Source organism: Candoia aspera, chromosome 4, assembly GCF_035149785.1.
Source record: "Candoia aspera isolate rCanAsp1 chromosome 4, rCanAsp1.hap2, whole genome shotgun sequence".
In the NCBI taxonomy this organism is placed as follows: domain Eukaryota; kingdom Metazoa; phylum Chordata; class Lepidosauria; order Squamata; family Boidae; genus Candoia; species Candoia aspera.
This window is the reverse complement of record NC_086156.1, coordinates 18,938,625-18,958,322: the sequence shown is the minus strand read 5'-3', so window position 1 is coordinate 18,958,322 and position 19,698 is coordinate 18,938,625. Positions and strand designations below refer to the sequence as shown.

Genomic DNA, 19,698 nt, shown 5'->3' with positions numbered 1-19,698 from the left:
TTATTAGTTTCTGCTCTTTGTGCTGTTCACCCTTTCAGAAGAATGCAAAGCTAAGAGAAATTTCCACAGTTGATCCTACAGATGCTTTGGCATCCAGAATGTGTCACTTATGAACTAAGTTACTAAAAATAAATAGCGGAATAGCAACATAGAAAAGCATTCTTACTGAATCAAAGACTCATCTTCTAATGAATGCAATTTAAACTATATTGGATAGAAATGCAGAAATATATGCATCATTCATTTTGAAAAAAAAAATCATGGTGAAGTTGGTTTTGTCCTTAAATTTCAATTTAAAAATTCCTTATCCTAATTTTCAGTTGAATATGACCAAAGTGGTTTAATGTGTGAAGAGAACAAAACAAAGATGTTTAAACCAGCTAAAATAAAGCTTGGAGCAGATTAGAAGAAACGAAATGCAGGGTATATTGAGAAATTTTAAGTTTTAGGGTCTGGTTTACTCAAATTTTTGATATTGCTGTAGGTCTTGTGATGATGGGAAAACGGGTAGCCTTGGAGTTTTGGGACGGGACATTCAGCAAGAATATCATGAGGGGCTTCACAGAAAATGGATTTTTATAATCTATTAGCAACTTTTGAGTGTCTGTAATATTAATAAATTTATCTAAAGCAGTTTGCTGCTTGATTGTCCTCTGATTCCCTTGTTCCCCATACTTTCCTCTTTGTTGCCCAAGATGGATAATGACAGGATGCCATCTGGGTATTCTGGAAAAAATGATTAAGAGTTTACAAACTAAAAATAGGCTACCTCAAATGTATACCAATAGATTGGTACAGCTGGCTGTCTGGCTAAGGGGAGGAGGCCTGCAATATGTTCCTCCCAAGTTGTTTGCTGAAATAATGCCATAGCTGGGGGAGAGGGCCCCAAGTGCAAGGCTCTGGACAATTGGCTAGCCTGCCCATTCCTGCCACCTCTGGTGGGGACCAGAACAGGCCACTTGACATACCTCCACAAGATGAACATATTAAAGTCAATAGGGGTTGACACAGCTGATGTGGTTGATTTCACAAATAAAATCCAGGAAGTGATCATCTGGTCCTGGCATATATATGTTGGATGGTTCATGTTTATTTCACTTACTTTTAAATATGCCGTATCAGCTTGAATGTTTTGGAAGGTCAGAGGGATAGGACATGAATTGGGTGAGTCGGCAGGTATGCTTAGGTTTTCTATGGTCAACTTAGCTTATCTATGGTCAACTCAGTGGGCCAGTGATTTGGTCCTTAGTCTCTAAAGAAATTGTACAGCTAGGATCTTTGTGAATTTTCTGGATTTGAGAGTGAAATTGAGTAACAACTCAACATTTATTTTTATTTTATTTTTTATCCTGCCTTTATTATTTTTACAAATAACTCAAGAGGGCGAACATACCTAATACTCCTTCCTCCTCCTATTTTCCCACAACAACAACCCTGTGAGGTGAGTTGGGCTGACAGAGAGTGACTGGCCCAAGGTCACCCAGCCGGCTTTCATGCCTGAGGCGGGACTAGAACTCACCGTCTCCTGGTTTCTAGGCCGGAGGCTTAACCACTAGACCAAACTGGCTCTTAACAAATGTTTGGTCTAAACATGAAACAAAATGGGAGATTGGTCTGGGGGCAGGGTGGTATCTGAAACTGTGGTAGGAGTTCTTTTGGGTGGGGAGGTTAGAATATTTGACTACCCTGTTGCTGCTGCTGCTGCTGCTGCTGCTGCTTTCTTTCTTTCTTCAAGGCAAAGCCAACAGAGGCAGAGCCAACTTCTTGTTTAAGAAAAACAGAAGTTCCCTTTTGGGGGAATAAAAACAGATTGGGGAAACGATGACAGCGTTCCAGACATACAGTAGTTACTGTCACTTTTTTTCCCTTTCTTCTGCCTCATCCTATTTTGGTGCTTGTTTTTAGGTCTAATCCCAATAATGCTTCAAGGGCATGTGGAAGGTGCAGAAGCATTCTTTGAAATAAGGATCAGACTGGAAACCAATGCTCAGAAGGGACCCTCCCTAGTTCTCTGGAAAGTAAAGGCAGGGGAGGGGGGAAGTGCTTTCAGACTTGCAAGATTCTGTTACTGTAACCTTACAATAAAGGTAGTGTTCTCACAGTTTTGGTTTCCTGTCTGGACTATTCTGAAGGGCTGACAGTGTATGACAAGAGTATATATTCCCAGCAGGGTCACTCAAGGCATGAAGGTTATCCCAGCTGCCCAGCTAAAGCAAGCCAGCACTATGATTGTGGGGACGCTGCGATGGCCACAACTATGAGGACCTGTTATAAGTACCCTTCGTTCAGTGCTGTCAAAACTTTGGTCGCTGAATGAATGGACATTAAACAAGGACTACCTGTATATGTAGGTGTATTGGTGTCTAGAAGTGTTAGGTTGGGGATTCGGGTATTAAGCCTTAAACTGTAGCATAAAAACTCATATGGTGAGATTTGTACAATATGCTAAGCCAAAGCCAAAAAGCACAGTATGGTTTAGGGTCCTGTCTGAATTGTACTGCAAAGGATGGAAGGAAACAGCCATGTACCCATCTTTGTGAGAAGTGAGTGAACCATAGCTTGCGTTTGTGTGTGTGTGTTGGTGGCTACACATAGCTGAATCTTTGCATATTATGCAGGAAACAATGGTGTTTCCCATAGTTATCATTTAGCATGTAAAATGGCTCTCAAGACTTCTAGTTTCTTTGTAACTGCGGAAAACACTTTCTGCTGCTTTTTCCCTTCTTTTCTTCGTAAGAGTTTCCAAGCTTCAGATTTTTCCACTGCTACTTTATTGATTGTGCTTGCTATTTGTGTAATGAACTACAGTATCTTCAGAGATACTGCAGGGTGGTAAATAAAGATAATACAGAAATTGGGGTGTTTTTTTTTAGATTGATTAGGTCTTTCCTGAGTCATGTAAATATTTAGCTTCAGCACTGAAGATATTTGCAGGCTAAGTTTCGAACAGACTTCTGTAGGGACACTCCATGAATTCTTTAACTTGATCTTTCTCCAAAGCCAGTAAATTACAGGAGGAATGCAGTAAATTGTATTTGCTGTTTGTCTCTTTGTTTATTTATTTATTAGATTGGCCATATTTGCTAATTTATTAAAACCGCAGAGATTTTCAGGAGCTGAGTTCTGTCATTGCTGTGGGGCTCACCTCTGAATAAATCTGTATTATTAATTTGAAATAATATATCCTGTTTGTATCTTGTACTCATAATTAGGCTGGAGTTGTATACCTAATGAATTTGTAAACTTTAGAGCAGTGTAGTTCCTCAGAGGACAAGGAAAACAATCTTAACATTAGTGCCCTTTGATTATGTGTGTACATTATTACAATCGGTAACAGATATTTCTTAAATTAATTCGCAGTGTGTGTGCAGGCTACCCTTCCTCAATGATTAATGTGTCCAAAGGGCTGTAGGGAAAAGGCTGTCCATGGGCTTCTGCCTTGATGGAGAGACAGAATTATCTAGGCAATGTTTCTCAACCTTAGCAACATTAATTTATTTATTTGGTAAATTTATATAGCCACCAATCTTACATACGTGACTCTGAACAGCTTACGAAGTTAAAAAACACAAAACAACAAAATACCCCCCCAAAATTAACAACAAAAATAAATTTAAAAATACTAAAAACAATTAAAAGCATTAAAAAAAAATCTGCGGGAGAGCGCACTCAATTTTCCTAGCAAACCAGCCACGTTGCAGGCTCCATGCCCATGTTACCAGATCCCCAGGCCAGATGACAAAGCCATGTGTTCAGGCTGTTCTGGAAGACCAGCAAGGTTGGGGCCAATCTGGCCTCTGGGGGGAAGGATGGTCCAAACGGCGGGTGCCCCGGCAGAAAAGACTCTCCTCCTGGGTCCCATCAGATGACATTCTATCAGCTCTCCCAGGTAAACCAGACAGGAAACACGACCAAATGAGCTACTTCTGCTTTATTGTTAGCTACATTAGCAGAATCTTGCAAGTGTGAAAGTACAGATCTCCCGCCATCCCTTTTTACCTCTTGATCAGTTAGGGCAGATCCTTTCTAAGTTCCTTTCTCTGCCCGTAACTCAGTTGCAGGTTCCTCCCTCTTTTATCAAATCATTCCCTAGGCAGCATTTCTCCCCGCCCCCGCTTCCAAGGTCATTCTCACATTCCATTACACATTCCTTTGTGGTCGGGACCCTCAACATGCCCTTCCTGCTGGACCTGACAGGATGGATAAATGTAACTGGGGAGAAGTGATCCCTCAAGTAACCTGGTCCCATTCCATGTAGGGTTTTATAGGGCATTACCAGCACCTTGAATTAAACCTGGAAGCAAACTGGTAACCAACGTAGCTTGTGGAGCAGAGGCATAACATCTGCTGATCTAAGTGCTCACATAACTGCCTGCACCACCACATTTTGCACCAGCTGAAGCTTCTGGATGCTCTTCAAGGGCAGCCCCATGTAGAGTGTGTTACAGTAATCCATGCAGGAAATGAACAGGGTGTGAGTGACTGAGCATAGGGCCTCCTGGTCCAGGAATGGGCACAATAGGCACACAACCCGAAGTTACTCAAAGGTCGCCCAGCCACAGCTCTCACCTGGTCATCAAGCAGGAGTCGTGAGTCCAGAAGGACTCCCAGATTGTGCACTGGATCTGTCTGGGCAGGGCCAACCCATATAGAACTAAAGATAGTAAATTCCCAGATCCAGGTGGTCCCAAGACCCAAAGCCACTCAGTCTTGCCAGGGTTGAGCTGAAGCCTGTTGTTCCCCATCCAAACCATGGCATCCAAATACCTGTCTCCAGGCATTGAGACAGGACATCAACAGCACTGCTTGCTTCACGAGGGGTGGAAATATAGAGCTGGGTATCATCAGCATACTGATAATACCTCACCCTATGGATACAGATGACCTCACCCAGTAGTTTTATGTAGGTGTTAATCAGGAGCAGAGAAAGTATCAAACCCTGTGGTGCCCCACAATGTGGGGGCTGAGGGCAGGGCCTCTCATCCTGATCAACACCAACTGGAACCAGCCGCAAATGAAGGAAGAGAACCAGCACAACACAGTGCCACCCCCTGCAACCCTCATAGCCAGTCCAGAAGGATACCATGGTCGATGGTATTGAAGGCAAGTAGAGCAAGGATGTATGCACTACCCCCATCCTGCTCCTACCAGAGGTCACCTAAAAGAGAAACCAGTGCTGTTCAGTCCCACACCCAGGCCTGAAACCCGACTGAAAGGGGTCCAGATAATCCATTTCATTCATTTGAAGCTGCTGCGCGACCACCTTCTCAACAACCTTCCCTAAAAAGAGAAGGCTGGATACTGGACAAAAATTGTCTGGTATGGTTGGGTCTAGCAATGGCTTCCTGAGGATGCTGGGGAATTCTGGGAGTTGAAGTCCATACGTCTCAAGATTGCTTAGGTTGAGAAACACTGATCTAGGACCTAATGACAGGGCTGCTTCTAGATTTGAAGCACTCAGCAAAGAGAATTCCAGTGAACCCCTTTTCTGTTGTTGGCTCCCGGATGTTTTACCGTGTAATTTGGGAACTACAAATAGTACTCCGAGTGTTGTCAGGGGGCTAAAAGCCACCATCTGACTTTACACCATTGCTTGGGGAGATGTGTTGTGAAGGGCATTGTGGGAAACAAAGTGTCAGGTAGAATCACCTGCCTGGCGGTGTTCTGAATATTTTCTGGGTGGGTTAAAGTGGATGGGCAGAAAAGCTTAAGTTGTGAGATGTGCTAGAGTGTTAGAGCCAGAGGATACACAGCTAGATTAGTTGGTCTTGAGCAACTAAGTCAGGCTGACAAGCAAAAGGTAAAGTTAAAAAAGGTGTTCGGGTGTCTAGTGTTCGTGTGTTTATATCTATAGAAAGATATTGTCAGCCTTCCCAGGTAAACCAGACAGGAAACACAACCAGATGAGCTACTTCTACTTTATCGTTAGGCTACACTAACAGAATCTTGCAAGTCTGAAAGTACAAATCTCCCGCCCTCCCTATTTACCACCTAACCAGTTAGGACAGGTCCTTTCTATGTTTCTTTCTCTGGCTGTTACTCAGTTTTTATTTTTATTAATTTATTTTTCAAATTTCTATCACTGCCCATTTCTCCCTAAAAGGGGACTCTGGGCGGTTTACAATAAAATCACAATTAAGACATAAATTACAATATAAATAGATCAGTAAAAAATAAATAGATATAAAATATAAAATCCAAGCAGCGCAGAACTTGTTTGTTGGGGAGAGATCTGTGATACTAGCCACCCCCAAGATGAACTGGTGCCCCTCCCACCCCAAGCAAGGCAGCAGAACCAGGTTTTTAGGTTCTTCTGAAAGTCCAGGAGCGAATGGGCCTGTCTCACCTGTGGGGGCAGAATGTTCCAGAGGGCGGGTGCCACTGCAGAGAAGGCCTGCCTGCTGGACCCTGCCAGGTGGAATTCCCTTACCGGTGAGGTTCGTAGCATGCCCTCTCTGCATGACCGGGTGGGGCGGGTCGATGTTAGGGGGATGAGGCGGTCCCTCAGTTGTGGGTTCCTCCCCCTTTTATCTGATCATTCCCTAGGCAGTATCTGTTCCCCCTACCCTCTGTCTTCCAAGGTCATTCTCACATTCTATTACAATATAAATATAAATATAGATATAGATATAAATAGATATTTATTTATTTTAAAACTGTGCAGTAGCCAAAGCTCTCTGAGTAGTTTAAAATAAAACACACTACAAATACAATATGAATAAAAACATACTCAGTAACATACAGTTATGTGAGTTGCACGCGCACACACACGCATGAATGTGTATCAGCAGAAAAGTCCAGTCTGTGTTCTCTGCTCTAGAAACAGCTGCTCAGATTGAGAATTTGTCCAGTAATTAAAGATGTAGCAAATGAGATGGAAGTTGTGTAAACCAACTCTGCAAAAAGTCAGATCTCTAGTTGATAATCAGTACTGACTGCCAGCTGTTGTTTTGTGTTGGATTTTTTGTAACATGCTGTTCCTGGTGACTCATTTTGATGCTTTACCCATCCTGTGTTTGTGCCTTTTACGGGGTTCAATCATCAAGGAGCTGATCCAGGAAACCACCTTTTTTCCTCTGAATAATCTATAGGGACACAATCACATCCATTGTGATTCTTCTGGGAAGCAGTCAGGTAGAATGACAGTAAGGACTTATGTTTGTAAGTTCCCCTTTCACCATTATAAAGTCTCCTCCTCCTCCTCCTCCTCCTCCTAACTGGATTCAAAGAAAATGGAAGCCTGCATATGAGCTTCTCCAGAGAAAGCTGACGCCTAAGTGGCTTCAAAGTTTCAAAGTTGTTTTTAAAGTTCCTCCAACTTTGTACATGTATTGAGGGTGGTGGGACAGCTGCTTTTGGGAAGGGGGGCAGGGCTTGGAAAATACTTCATGCATAAATCCCCTTTGATGGCAATTTATTTCCCATTCTTTGCCCTGGTTTGAAAGTTTCTAGTAGGCATTTTAGAGGGAGTATCTATTGAAAGAATTGTTATCTAAACACTGACTTCCACACACTATTATGAGCCAAGCAATATACTCCTAACAGGTGTGGCTCTTATTTCAAAACTGTCCCCTACACACTTTGGCAGATATTTCTAAATAGGACAGTAGAAAGTGCCATGACTCCAGAGGGTGCTGCTGTGTCACTAGAGGGGAAGAAGACATTTTGCCCATCCAGCCCTAAAAGGAGGTATGTCTGACTTGATCAGAGAAGTCCATATAATAACACCAGCCGTATGTGTACCCCGAGAGAAGGGAGAGAGAAAGAAAAAAGTGGAATTCTACCAAAAAGTTCTGGAAGATTTGGAAGGGCAGCTCCTGAGGGTGGTGGTAAATTTTCCTCCATGCAGGTACATCTCTCTGCATCGCTGCAGTCCATAGGAGCGGGGCCTTTAACAGGTGGGCACACCACCACCCAAAAAGTCATTGCTGAAACAAGGAGGAAGTCTGTGAGACTGAAACAAGGCTTGCCATGAAGAGCTGATAGCAAGAACGGAAGGCTTTCTAAATAAAATGGAGAGAGAGAGAGAGAGAGCTTCCAAGAGAAACCAGTTTGACAGGTTGTACTACTCAGAGGGGATTATTGGTTCCTTTTAAAAAAGAGAACAGTGATTGCAAAAGGAAACAATGAACCTGCTGAAACCATAATATTAAAACTCAGTGAAATCAAGCTCATCAGCATAACAATTATAGGGGTGTAGATACCCCTCTAGGATATTTATTCTGCATTGTTGGACAGGAAAGGCAGATATATTGCTACAGTCGTTGTTTCATTAAAAAAAATACTAAACTCCTGCAGTAACTTAGTTTGCCTTTAATAAATGTCTCTTCTGTTTTAAATTGTGAATTAACTTCTGGGGGATTGTGTGCCAAGGAGCAGATGGTTAAACATTGACTCAAGACAAACAACTAAATTGTATCCTGTGGTCTGAATCTGACAGGTTACTTTGCTGTATGGGCAGGTGGGGTTAAAGTAACCATGGAGATGGGTGATATCATACTCGGAAAGCATGTTAAGACAGCGAGTGTGACTTGTAGCCCTTCGAAGTCCCATAGGCTGGAGGAGGCTTTTATGCAAATGAGAAAGTTTGACTCACGAAAGGGGTTAAAGGAGCTGCAGTGGAGACATGGAAGATGTTTCACCTGCCTGGGTTGCAAAGAGAGCTTGTTGTGAATTAAAGATTTTGGTGGCTACAGGAAATGTTCTGGGGCTGCCTTTGGAATCCTCTAACTAGGTAAACAGACGTTTCCTTTTCACGTCACCGAAGCTATGATGTGGGGTTGAAGTTTACATTGTTGCATTGTCTTCTGGAGACAAGACCTGAATCAATCTCCTGTACAGTATGTATTTTCCACCCCCCCTCCTCTTGCTCTCTTCCCCTCCTTCGCCTGCCCCACCCCAACTTTTGATCTGAATGATCGGCCAATTTTCCTGGGGTGGGCGATGAGGAAGTATTAGCTTGCTTTCTACTTGGATGCTGTTGGGGAGGAACTATAGAAATAGGAGTGACATTACTTTTATTACTGGAACCGTTCCGATTAGGCGCTTCGGCTTTCATTGTTAGACTCGATGTTGTAGGTGCCTTCATAAGGTCCCAGTTTGCGGCGCAAACTTTAGAAATGTTCATTTATGGAAAAGTTTTCTGAAGAACAGCTTTAAAACATCTATCCTCTTCTGGCAATACGTTCTTAACAGAAGCCTGAAAGTTTTGCAGTGGAGGGGGAATATGATTCATTCTCTTTTGTCTGGCGAAAAGTTACTTTTATAGCTAGAAGTCGTTTCCTTGTTTTCGATTGCTGGAATATAGTCATTGGGGTCTGTTGTTGCTGTTACAAACTGATCATCAAAAGAAGTGGTTTAGTTTGCTTGAGATGAATAATTGGTGTCTTGGCATATGCATTTGAAGCAGGAAAGGTCACCAAGCCAATTTAGAGGTACCTGTGTAAGAAGAACACAGGACAGGATTGTTTGAAACACCTTTTATTCTCTTAGCAATCGGGTGAAAATGGAGAGGTATTAAAAAAACCTCATTACTTTCCTTTCCTTAATAATACAAGCAGAAGTGAATTTGGTGGCGCAAAATGCTTATAAAATAAGTAGAAACAAATGAAACTATATTTTGTCCAGAGCATTGCAAATCTATTTTACATGGCACTTGCGGATGAATTGCTAGTATTAGTTTACTAATGGAAATTTATAGAATTAATTCCAAGCCTGATTTTTTGTTGTTGGTTTAAGAAAGGACTGATGTTTTATGTCTTTAATATTCAAATACGCCATAGTGAACAATGTGTCAAATAAACTGGCCGATTTGCATTAATTATGCTGATTGTGGTTGATGAAGTGAAAGAGCAGAAGGAGATATGGAGCAACATGAGTCAGTGTTAATATTCTGTGAATAAATTTATGGTTGGGAACCATATGTAGAAAAATGTCACTTGATTTCAACAAGAACATTATACTAAATCAATAATTATTTAACTCTTAAATGTCCATCATGATGACTGAGATATGGTGGAAAGGACAGTATATTATATTGTACTTCTGCAACAGAGACATGTTGCATGTTAGAGCAGGATCACTAAACAGTGGCAATTTTTGGCCCTAGATCAGAGGTATTGCTAATGCAGCATTTTAGCTTTCTCACTGGAGAGAAAATAGTAAACACTGATTTATGTGAGATAAGAAAACCAGATATTCATGGGGTGGGGACAACCTTTGAAACAGAAGTAATGTTTGTATTACCTCTCAAACTCAGTGGGATGGGAACGTTGAGTTGGGAACGTTGCCCTATTTATGATGATGGTACCGAAGAGATGGAACCCTGGAACTAGTTTTAATTTTTTAAAATATATAGATTTAAATAATTTCCTTTGCAGTTACTGCATTTAGAATAGAAAATTGCCCAGCTGCATAGCAGAATACAGTGGTATTTGGATCCTAGTCCAGAGATAAGATTTGGAGTCTTATTCACTTTCATGATGCTAAAAAGAGAATGAAGGTGTCTCAAAAATAGGCTTGGGGAAAAACACCTTTTTTTCTTATTCAGCTTTGCCCAACCTGGTACTGGAAGTTGAAGCCCAGCACATCTGGATGGGGCTAGGTTGGAGTAGGTTTGAATTAATATTTTAAACTGAGCCTAGTTTGTCTATCACTGTTTTGAAAAATATAATGCAATGCTGTGAGTTTTCCTTCTTTTTCTGTAGTTGTTTTGGGGTTGTGTCTATGAAATTTGTAGGCATTCCAAATGAGGGCATGTTTCTCCAGCTCGCAGAGCCTTGCCCTGCATCAGAATCTATTTCCAACGTTCTCCTTACCCAGAGAATAGTTCAGTGGTTGCTTTGATGTGGGGCTACTCTCCAAAGGCATCAAATTATTTTGAATCACCCCCTAGCATTTTTGTGTATCTATAGAGGATGTAACACGATCAGGTTTTCATTCTTTGCTTTCTAACTGGCTTTATTCATCTGGTTTCCATACCAGCAGCTACTCTGTCATATTGATTTTCTGAAGACTAGTCCTTTGCAGCTTTTTTCAGAGAAAATACGAAGTCACTGCAGCAGTTAATTGGGTATTGGAGGGCAGGGAATGGTTTCAGGTGCAGGAGAAGGACAGCGGATGTAATTTATTTGGTTTACCTGCATGCCAGCTGGCCAATCTTCAGTGGATCAATCAAGTGTTTATCAGAGATCATGATCAAGGAATATTGCCCATCCAGTGTTTCTCAATCTCAGCAACTTTTGAGATGTGTGGACTCCAACTCCCAGAATTCTGTGAGGGGATGCTGGCTGATTTTTGGCTGGGGAATTCTGGCAGTTGAAGTCCACACATCTTAAAGTTGCTGAGGTTGAGAAACACTGTTCTAATCCACTTGCTCATCCCATTGGATCTGGTGCTAATTTGTTTGGTAGGTATGCCAAATATGCCTAAAACAAGACTTAAAAAAACCCACTACTCTTGGTGTTCAGCTTTGTGAGATTTTCAGAGCAAAGACAAAGCTGATGTTTTTCCATGTATGGCAAATTCTGGAGTTTTTTCAGAGGATGATTCTTGTGAATTATTGATATGGCTGTCCCTGTAGCTCTTACTCTTGAAAGCTTAAGTAGAGTTTTGAGACAGGGACATAGCACAGGAATTGAGTTCATGTTTGCATGTGGAAAGTCCAAAATTCAGTTCTGATTCTGGGAGGAATCGGAATATGTATTTTATATACTGCATGAAGAAAGTCCTACCTTTAATTCAGCGGATCGATTCAACTGTACCTAATGTGTAAGAGAGTCATAAGAGGGTATTGTCGAAAACAAATGGCATGGAGCGATAATTGTTTTTCTACTATAAGGCAATTTCCTCATGGTTTTTTTAATAGGAAACTAACATTTCAAAAATACAGGCAACAAAATTCACCTATATGACAAAACCACTAGAAAGTAAAGAGGCTCCCTGATTACTTAAACAAATTTCTGGTGATATCACAGTGTCACCATTGTGGCCCATGCAGTCTTTTGGGATGAAGGATGCAAACCCAGTTTTGGTGTGAGATGAATCCCCAGTGATCAAATGATGTGGCCAAAGGCTTGCCGTTGCTCAGCATCTCAGTAGACCCCGGCTGCTTCTTTGGAGAGAAAATACCTTGTGTATCAGGCAGTTGCTGTCTCTGCACTTGACAGGCAATGTAAAACAAGTGAACAGTCTAACCAGCCACAAGCAGCCCAAACCCATGTGCTTTGCACATGATCTTGTTGCCTGCTGAAAAGAAAGAGGACTGCCATAACTGCCTGCGAACTACTCTGCAAATCAAAAAAGGAAAGGCTCAATCCCTTGGCATTTTGCATGCCAGTGCAGCTCAACTCAACTCAATCCTGGTTGCATTTTATCCTGGAATTAAAAGTGTTTGTGGAGTTGGAAAGGTGGTCATTTAGCAGTGCAGTTTGAAACTGAATTAAAAAAAATAGCAGCTTCCTGTGTTTCCTAACACAGTTGTTTCGGATGTTATTGAGGAGAAGGTTAATAAAGGAAGTGAATGGACTTTTTAAAGGGGCTTGCCCACCACAGCGAGTCTCCCTTATAAACTGTAACCCCAGAAAATGTGTTGCAGATCTGTTCTAGGCCTCGCAGAGGTCAGCCTGAACTGAGAGGGTATACTCAGGGCATTTCTAAAAAAGGCAAACCCAGCTGGATTTTTTTAAAAAAAATACAAACACTTTGGAAGAATTTAGTACAAACATTTAAAAACTCTTAAATAACTTTTTTAAAATGTAAAGCCTGGGACCAAGAATACTGTCTCTTGCACCCCAACGTAGCAAAAGTTCAACAGGTACAGCCCCCTCGAAAAGGTACCCCCACTAGTTTAGCTATTTGGCCAGTAGATATGGGAGGTCCTATCTAAGGCTGTGTAAGTTTCTTTAGGACAGTTGAAAAAAAAACACCCACTCCAAACATTATCTAGGTAGTACCAGTAGAAAAATAACCTTGGATTGTGCTCATCTGAAAAATAGCAGATATTTACACTTGCTTTGATCTCAAAGACGTTGTACACAGGCCTGTAATCTTTGTTAATAGAAACGTTTAAAGGGAGAAGACCATGAATAAGATGGAGTGGACAGCCCCTCCTAAGTAATCAGTTCTGCACCTGCACAATAGAAGGTAGAAGGAAAGCCTTTGCTCTTGCAGAAGGTCTGTATCTCTTTGGCACAAGATGGAATGCTATGGGTTTAAGCTGGGACATTTCAGCAGTGGGTAGTGCATTTGCATTGGAGGTTAGCAATGTAAACAGTGTGGGGTGCAGCTCTCATGCACGAAAGCATTTGTATTTTTGCACCTCCCTGAACAAAAGCAGACTAAGCTGGTCAGTTAGTTCTGACTGATTTTAATCCCCTAAATTTAAAATTCCTTTCAGAGAATTGTTAGGAGAGTGCAGATAAACAATCTGGGCCAATCTCTTGCTGAAAAGGTTTTCTGTTTCCTTTTTTTTTTGGTAGTGAATACACTTGCTGAAATAGCACAACAGAAAGAGGGAGGAAAATCCTGCCCTTATCACCACTGAGTACATTCTTGTTTTGTTCTGTGTATTCTCCTGGCTCTTCTACCCGGTCTGTTCTTCCTCATTAAATTGCACCAATTTAGCGAAATTCATGACAGTGAATTTTGGGTGTTGTACACCAAACATCAGGAGCTGTCGTATCCTTTGATGTGGTGGGGACGTAGGAGTGGCCATGTTTACTCGCACCCCAGGAGAGACACAGTTTGCAATTTCTGTGTGGTCTGGCTTTTATTCATTCCTCTTCCCGTGCAATTTGATTTCACAGCAGTCTGCAAAAAACCACTTTCAACTCTGCTTCCTTCTACCTAGGGGGTGGATTCGACCATGCCTTAACTAGCAGTGCCTGTCCTGTACAGAGTGCCAGGTCCCATGCCTTTAGGGTGCCTTCTCTTTGAAGGGTGGTCACTGGACATGCTCTGTTAAGGACATCTGTCCAGTCTAAGTCCAATTTAAAGATAAAGACACCCAAGACATCAGTGAAGGACTTGAAATTGGCCATCAACAGTGGGCCTCTGGACTCTGCACACAGAGGCTGCCGAGTCAACTGGGCAAAGCTTTTTCCATGTTACTGTATTTCTGTTGAAATTACAGCAACATCTCTCAGTGTGCATCAGTGCATATAAAGGATCTTCTGTAGACTTTATGCAACTCTATCCTCTTGTCTTCTCTTTCACAATGAGGCATTTCTTCTTCTTTATTTTTACTGATATGTTATCTGCCATGGCTTTCTCCCTCCCTCTCTCTGTCTTGCATCTCTCTCTGCCCCACTTATTATATCTGCTCAACACATAGGTAGTTTGATACAGCAGTAAGAGATTCAAAGAACTGCCATTGTTTCTTGCCTTTTCTTTCCCGCTGATTTTGTTTTGCTTGTCTGTTAGTTTCAGCTCCTAGAAATAAGTGTGATACGTGTGAGACACAGGCTTTTACGAGTTACATTATGTGTGCTTGGGGTGGGAAGCGTTCACAGAGTGTCTTGGTTAAAAACATTTTCTGAGCATGGTAGTAACTGCAGCATCGCCGAACAGGAAAATTGTGATTTTTATATGGGGTTTTGGGGTTTTGTTCTCTTCCGTACCTAGTGAATGGGGCCGCTTCAGGGTATATGACAGGGGCCATGTTTTATACAATAAATGGGCCAGAAGTATAAGTAATCTTGAGGTGTAATCATGTGTGGTCTCACGCGAATGTTTATGTATTAGAGTTATATCCCAATTTTCATTCAGGAGCTCAAGATGGCATACAAAGCACTCTCTCATCCAGTTTTTCTTCACAACAACCACCCTGTCAGGTGGGTTGGGCTGACAAAGAATGACTAGCCCAAAATCATCTAGTAAGCTTCTGGGGTGGGGTGGGGGTTCACCTGGGTCTCTCATCCTAATCCAGTGTTTCTCAACCGTGGCAACTTTAAGGTGCGTGGACTTCAACTCCCAGAATTCCCCAGCCAGCAAAGCTGGCTGGGGAGTTCTGGGAGTTGAAGTCCACGCACCTTAAAGTTGCCAAAGTTGAGAAACACTGCCCTAATCCAGCAGTTTAATCATTGCACCACAGTCTTCCCTGCTGCTCCTAAATGGTATTCCTGAAGTTTGGTCTGGCTGAAATAATCAGTCTAAAATAATAGCAGTTTTTCTGAATGCCATGCAGGACACACAGACACAAATATGTTAGGCCCAGGAGGCAAAAAGCTCATTTCAACACCCCTTCATGGCATCCTGTGTGAGTGTAATTTTATTCCCCCATTTATTCTTGTCCATTGAAGTCAGCAGCCTAGTGAATGGGTATGTGGCAAAAGCCAGAATACTGACACAGTTCCTAGGATTACAGTTCAATTTTGTTTTACTCTGTGAAAAAACATTGATCCATCTGAATGAGACTTTGGATGGAAAAGTCTGGGACTTTCTTCCCCAGGAAGGCTGGATATTTGTGCTGTGTGTGCTACAGAAGGGTCAAAATAATCTGTGTAAGGATCTGAGTGTTGGGTGATTCTGCCCATGACTTGTTTCACCCATTCATGCCTCCCACCCACCCACCCACCCACCCCATGTTAGCCATAATTGGAGGCTGTGCTTGCACTGAAAAAGGTTCTCCATCCATGCTTTATATCAAGCTGGCTGTTTTTAGTGACTGTGGTTGCACAGAGCCATGCTATCTTCGCTCAGAATCTAAATTTTCTTCTCTTCCATTTGCAAATGTTATGCTTTGTGACCTCTCTTTCTCCAGTCCTACTCCAGAGCCAACAGCAGGTCTCCCAAGCCAAAAATAAAGCTCCCTGATATTACATTTAACCTAGAACAGCCTTTCTCAGTCTGGTGCCATTGGGAAGTGTTGTGATTACAGTTTCCATTGTTTTCAGCTGGTGCAGAAAACATCATAATTCCAGTTCCTCTGGAGGGTATCCAGTCGGGGAAGGCTGGCTTAGACCAGTGCTAGTCTTAGGGTTGCCTGGTACGGTGTACCCATCTGTTGTAATTCATAATAAATTACTTTCAGAAGAAATAAATATTTGACTTTGATGAGAAAGAATATACATCTTTAAAGTGGCATAAATAACTTATCTAAAAGTCATTAGCTCTTTTTAACTTGCACTGAGTCAGTAATTTCAATAGAAATGAAAAGATGTTGCTTAGTTTTGGTGTGCGCAGAAAAGCTGTCCTTTGAACATAAAAACCCGTAAGCATCTGATGGTGATAAAGAGAGTGTAAGTGGAGTTATTTGACAATTGCAACTTACTGTAAAGCTTTAAAATACATGTTAGAAACAGCTCCGCATATTTGAGGAAATCTCTCTATTTCTGCTTTTTAAAAAAAAACAACTTTTAAATAACACACAGATGTTTGATGCTAATCTGTGCCATTTATGCTTTTACTATGCATTCCTTTCTGAAAGGAGAATTGTGTGATTAAAAATTATGCAGAAGAGCTTTCCTGAATTCATTTTTTAAAAGTTGGCTGCCATTATTAAGAAGAAAAAAGTCAATGTGTTAACAGCTGTCGGTGGGTGATGAAAGTCCTGTCTATTAAGGCTCAGGAAGCATCTGGTGCCCTCTAATATAGAAACAGCTATCAACAGAAATACACTTAGGGGTGACTGTGGTTGTTTTATTGAATTTAAACTTGTGCCTGAGATTTTAACATGTCCATCTGATAGTTTGGCTGGGCAGATGATAAACTCCTGAAGAACGGAGCAAATTACGATTTAATGGTCATGTCCACTTTAATTATTAGATGTCTTTCCCAGGGTGATTCTATTCTTCAAGCTTAGAGAGGTGAAAGTTAATTGCTGGTGGCACATTAATAGCAAAGGGTAGGTAAAGGTAAAGGTTTCCCTTGACATTAAGTCCAGTCGTGTCCAACTCTAGGGGGCGGTGCTCATCTCTGTTTCAAAGCCGAAGAGCCGGTGTTTGTCCGTAGACACTTCCATGGTCATGTGGCCGGCATGACTACACGGAATGCCGTTACCTGCCCGCCGAAGCTGTACCTATTAATCTACTCACATTTGCATGAGTTTAAATGCCTACTGGCATACTACATTTTTAGAAAGTTTTAACTAGTGTGCTTAGAACTAAATTGATTGCTTCTTTAGAAAAAGGGTCAGATGTATAGTTCCAGGAAAGCCCAGATGATGTAGTTCCAGGAAAGCTCATCTTGTGGCTCCTTTCCCATAGCTACTTACAGCCCTTAGAGCTTTCATGAAAAGTTCTGCCAGAAACTTGTATTTTAATATTTGTTTATTGTAAACCAACTTGAAATATTTTTAAGTTAGGTAGAATTTCAGAAATAAGTAATGAACCTGCTGCTCCATAGATTGGTCCTTCAGATTTATTTCATCCCTGGTGAAAGAATTCTCAGTGGTTTATTGTTCTATCCTACTTCCCCTTTCCAACCAAAAGTTGGTGTGCTCTTTACATCAGGAATAGGTAAAATGGTACAGCTGGGGTTAAAACTTAGGGCCAGATTGCTGGGTTTCATAGGCCAGGTAATCCAGAAAGGATTTCAAAGGGAACTGCAGCTGAAGGAGACAGCAGAAGGCAGATATAGCATTGGTTCCTGGACTGACTTGGACAATTGAGATCTGGTGGGACTGCCACCTGCAGCATCCCTTTTTCTTTCATATTTGAAACAGATGGTAAACTTGGAGGTGGGCGGATAACTGACTGGAATCCACACTTGTACCAATGCTTTTAAAATTATTTTTACTTTCTATTCTACAACAAAATCTCTGTTCTGCACCACATGTGTCCTTTGGCTTAATTTCAGCTGAACCTCAGCCTAATTTCAGAAACTCTTTTAAAGCCATCAGTTCAGTCCTCTGATAAGAACAATCTCAGCAGCTTTCACTGGGGAGATGGGTGGGTGGAGAGTGAGCTCAAACAGAGAAAGACAGTGGGAAAGAATATCAAAAGGTATAAGAAACAAGTATACATGTGGATGCACCTGGTTTTGGCTTGGGCCCACCTACTCTTTGCATCTTGCCTTCCACTGATTGCTGTCTAGGGCAGTGTTTCTCAACCTCAGCAACTTTAGGATGTGTGGACTTCAACTCCCAGAATTCCCCAGCCATTGTGCTGGCTGGGGAATTCTGGGAGTTGAAGTCCACACATCTTAAAAGTTGCTGAGGTTGGGAAACACTGGTCTAGAGAATGTGCAGCATGATTGTCCACTTGTGCCCTTGGAGTGGATGTTGCAGTCATGTGGTTCCTATTCTCTTTGCAATATTTAGCACCACCTGTTCATGTCATCCTTTTTTGTTAGCCATAGAAATTATTCACAGCACTACTGAACTGTGAAGCTTTACATGCAACCTGAAGGTGGAGACATCTTGGTCCAGCTGTCAGGCATCAGTCAGCATAGCTATTGTAATTGAAGGAGCAAATCCCAACTGTACCACCTGTGGTGAAGAGCTGCAGGACCGTGATGGATTATTTTCAGGCCTAAATCTGTTGCAACTACTTTTTATTGTGATTGTCATAATGGCAGCAATGTTATAGAGGGCAGTTTGTGTCTCCAAATCAATTTATGCTGCCATAAGAGAGAATTTACAGATTAAGCCCTGAACGTATGAAACACAAAACTCGAGAATATGTGCTTTGTTTGCCATTTGGAGTTAAAGAAAGGCTCCATTTTCATTTCTTCTAAAGTTTCTAGCCCCCATGATTTTGAAGAAGAGGTTGACAGTATGATGGACAGCTGTGACTCTAGTTGCCTACAGCTGATGCTACAGTAAATCTGTTAGTACTTTTAGAATCTCAAAATGTGTTCCTATTTGCTGCAATAGACTAACACAGCTCACCCTTCAGGAGATGTTTGAAAGGCTTGGTAGCAAGACATACAAATTGATGTCATGAGAGCAGTTTTTCATTTTTGCAGCTGCTCAGAGGGGACTTCAGTGCCAAGTTGTTAATGTAAATTATGTTAATGATGTGCAAACAGGACAGTCAAATAAACTCCAGAACCTTGCCTCCTTTTATGTTTGCACCATGTCTCCAGATTGCCTTCCTTTGTAATACAGGATAAGAGGGAAGCTTGTGTGAACTTTGATAGGGCAGAATCAGTCTCAGGGTAAAAAATACTCTTCAGATATTTTTCTGCATGCGTTTGCCATAAGTGAAAGGCATATGGATCTGGAGTGACTCATCTTCTCTCTCCTTGCACATTTCTGAGTCCTTTTGAGAAGAAAAGGGGAGACTAGCCTACATGTATTGGCTTCTCAGGCAGTTTTGAACTCTACTATCTGGAGTAGTGTTTCTCAGCCTCAGCAACTGTAAAGTGTGTAGACTTCAACTAGTAGAAGTCCACACATCTTACAGTTGCTGAGGCTGAGAAACACTGATCTGGAGTTTCACTTGTTCTGAATGAGCTAGGTTGGTTGCTAGTGTGCTACCAACCCAAAGTCAAAGTACTTATCTGTGTAAAACCCAGTAGAGCTTATGACTCGAACTCTTAATGGATTATCTTCTCCCTTATATACCTTCCTGGCCATTCAAATCAACCAAGTTTGTCTTTTGATGATGGCACACTTATGGGTTGGTTTGTGGCAACCTCAGAAGACTTCTTGTTACAGATCCTCCAATTATGGAATTTTCCATCTGTTCAGTTATAGTTGGCACCATACATTGGTAGGCTTTAGGGTCAACCAAGGACATATCTGTTCATGTTTTG

At 41.7% G+C, this 19,698-nt stretch overlaps 1 protein-coding gene across 10 annotated transcripts in view; it reads left to right on the top strand.

The window, feature by feature from the left end:
• Positions 1-19,698, top strand: part of KIAA1217 (KIAA1217 ortholog) — a 219,748-nt gene that overhangs the window by 8,559 nt on the left and 191,491 nt on the right. The window contains exon 1 of one of the 10 annotated variants that reach the window (XM_063303520.1): positions 8,600-8,840. The exons of the other annotated variants lie outside the window; for them this stretch is intronic. The gene's annotated coding sequence lies outside the window, so the exon portion shown is untranslated. Of the gene's footprint in view, positions 1-8,599; positions 8,841-19,698 lie in introns of those variants that run through there. 10 annotated transcript variants of the gene reach the window in all.